Source organism: Lissotriton helveticus, chromosome 4_1, assembly GCF_964261635.1.
Source record: "Lissotriton helveticus chromosome 4_1, aLisHel1.1, whole genome shotgun sequence".
Classification (NCBI taxonomy): domain Eukaryota; kingdom Metazoa; phylum Chordata; class Amphibia; order Caudata; family Salamandridae; genus Lissotriton; species Lissotriton helveticus.
Window position 1 is genome coordinate 856,642,393 of NC_136063.1, and position 2,843 is coordinate 856,645,235.

Consider the following 2,843-nt stretch of genomic DNA (forward strand, 5'->3'; position numbering starts at 1 on the left):
AACTTTGGAAGCTCAAATACAGAAAAAAATCATAAAAAAACATTAAAAAAAACATAATTTTCCTGCTAACCTCCTTAATCGCATTGCATCAGAAATAAATCTATACCTATCATTTCACAAATATACTCTGTTTGAAGAAGCAGGAATAGAGCCGACCTGCAGTTCCTAATATTCAACACCTGCAAAAGTGGTAAAATAAATTCCCTGCGTGGTTTATCGTATAGCTTACAGAAAAAAAGGAAATTCAGCTGTTCTGCCTTGAATTACAGTCACAGGCCAGATGTCCAAGTGGGCATCGTGGTAGGTTTTACTGGGGTACAATACCAATAAATGAGCGATACTAAATCTAAATCTTGTAAGATAAAACATATAAAAATGGCTAAACAAGAGCAGAAAATATGGCTCAATTGCTTCAGTAGTAACCAAGGGTAAAAAGTCGGCTACACGTTTTTTATTGAGTTTCACATGTTTTCTGCGCTCTATTAAAATGTTTAAAAAAATCTCTTTTTAATTGGGGCTTAAAACATTACAAAGCGGAACTGGTTTAATAATATTGCAGATTGTGTGCATCTTCCTAGAAGTGTTCCTACTTCCTCTGTTGGAGATTCTGATGGGATTAGTACTAGCCTCCAGCTCTACCTATGAAACAGGCTGACTTCAGGGAAGCTCCTATGGCCGCAAGATTACTTCTACAAGATCAATAAAGTCAGCTTCATAATAAATAAAGGACACATGAGTGCCTGGGTGACCAGATCTTCAGTTTCCTTTGACACAATGTTGTACTCAACTTCAGCATATCCATGGATAATGATTTGAGCGGTTCGCCATATCTATTAGGGACCCCCTTGCACTTCCTCTCCACACATCACCATCTCAATGTTTCCCGAAACCTAACCTCTATCCGAACACCTTTTTCTCAAATTCAGAACTGAGAGAAGTGTGCATTTTGAAACACAGGTACAGAATTTCAGCAGGATCCAAGGACGCATAGACCATCCCATCAGCCCAGAAAGAAAGACGCAACAGGGAGATGAAGAGAGGGGTTCGGTCCCAGCCGGAAATTCAGTGCACAAATTATCAACTGTTATCATCATCATTCATGATATGGAGCAGCAGCTACAGGTAGTTCTGCATCCGTTACACCAAGTCCCATGACTGGTACTTGCCCCCGTCAATGTTCCGAGACTTTGTCAGGGAGTCAGAAATACTCGATGGAGCATCTACCTGAGCCTGCTTCCAAATGAATATTAGCCCCTCTCCAGAATAGTTGTGATCTTTGTAATCTTTGAAAATCCACAACCTGGATAGAGGAGAGTGAAATCTGCATAGTGCTGAGCTTTGTCAACATTCCCCGAAGGTGTCACATTCAGACCGAACTTTGGGCTATATTATCAAGGGATTTATCTCCGCTTTTTTGGCTTTAAAAGCCAAGAAAGCCGAGATAAAATGATCTCCCTATCAGCAACAGGGTGCTAACACGCAAATTTGCATGTTAGCTCCCTTTTTCTCTACGCTTCCCCTTGCATCTCTAATGAGATGCAAAGGGGGCGTTCCAGAGAAAAATAATAGGAGAAATGTTGTTGAGCGACATTTCTCCTATTATCAAGGATTTCGCTAACCCTGTTAGTGATAAAAAAAGCAGCGCTAACCGCGGTTAGCACTGCTTTTTTTACACCTGGTATTTTCCTGACTTAGCCATGATATCCTATGGAAGGTGGATATCATGGCTAAGTTTGTGAGCCCCTATCATCAAGCTAACGCCAAACTTCGAGAGATTATCGTTGGTTTTTCAGCGATAATCTCTCATATGGCAGTTAGCGTGAGGATTTTTATCACTTCTGAGATAAACCTTGCTAATAGCAAGTTATCTCTGCGATAATTTCCGGCGATGCTTAGCGTTAAAAAATTCGTTGCTAAGCATCGTTAGTGATAAATATCGCTAATCGTTGGTAATATGCCCCTTTACTTTTTTGTTCTCCACCACTAAATCACAGATGTATCTGATGGACAGGTAGTGAAGAAGCTTGATATCATGACTGCAGACTTTATCAAACAGTTGGGCCTCCCCATTCCTGCTTGAGTCGTCCCCAGAAACTTCTTCAATATCAGCACATGCATCTTCAGAGCCTCTTTAGAAAATATACTTGTACCCTATTCACCCCATCCTGCAAGTGTTGCTGACCGGCAAATATGTTTTCCCTTGTACAGAAGGACTGGGCAGACAAAGTGACCACGACATCTGGCCATCTTGCTGCGATTGACACAGTCCTGCAATTTACTGATGTGCACTGCGCTTTCAAACGGATCTTTGTCGTGAAGGGAGCTTTCATACTCCAAGAAGACCATCAACCGAGGGTGGTCACCACACAGCTCACCATTTTCATTGAGGATGAAGCGGTAACAGTAATCCCAACTAAACAGGTCTAGGCACTGCCTCTCAGTGCTATCCACCTTGGTCCCCCTTTCCTTGGCCCGGTACTGGGCTCGGTTGAACTCCTCCAGCAGCTCTGCCAGCGCCCTACCTTCGCGCCGAACCCCGGGTTGTGCTGGGGCCTGGCCATGTTCCCGCGCTGCTGCTAGTCCTCACTGGGTGCTGCCAATGCTGTTCTGCCCTGGAGTCGCTCTCACTCAGGTCCGCGGCTCACTGTCACTACCATCCAATTGTGATATTATATGCAATCTACTAGTTAAAATCGGAGTTACTTGAGCACCGCAGTCAAACTAACTGAGGCCATACTACATTGCCCTATCCACTCATTACTTCCTCTGGAGAAAAAATGAAGTTGGCACAATCAAGAAAGAAATATAAATGTCTCTCATGTCCCAATACTCATGGATGTATG

At 43.0% G+C, this 2,843-nt stretch overlaps 1 pseudogene; it reads right to left on the reverse strand.

Annotated features, from left to right (window-relative positions):
- Positions 1–897: 897 nt before the first annotated feature.
- Positions 898–2,561, reverse strand: LOC144828078 (phosphatidylinositol-3,5-bisphosphate 3-phosphatase MTMR14 pseudogene; annotated as a pseudogene).
- Positions 2,562–2,843: the final 282 nt, after the last annotated feature.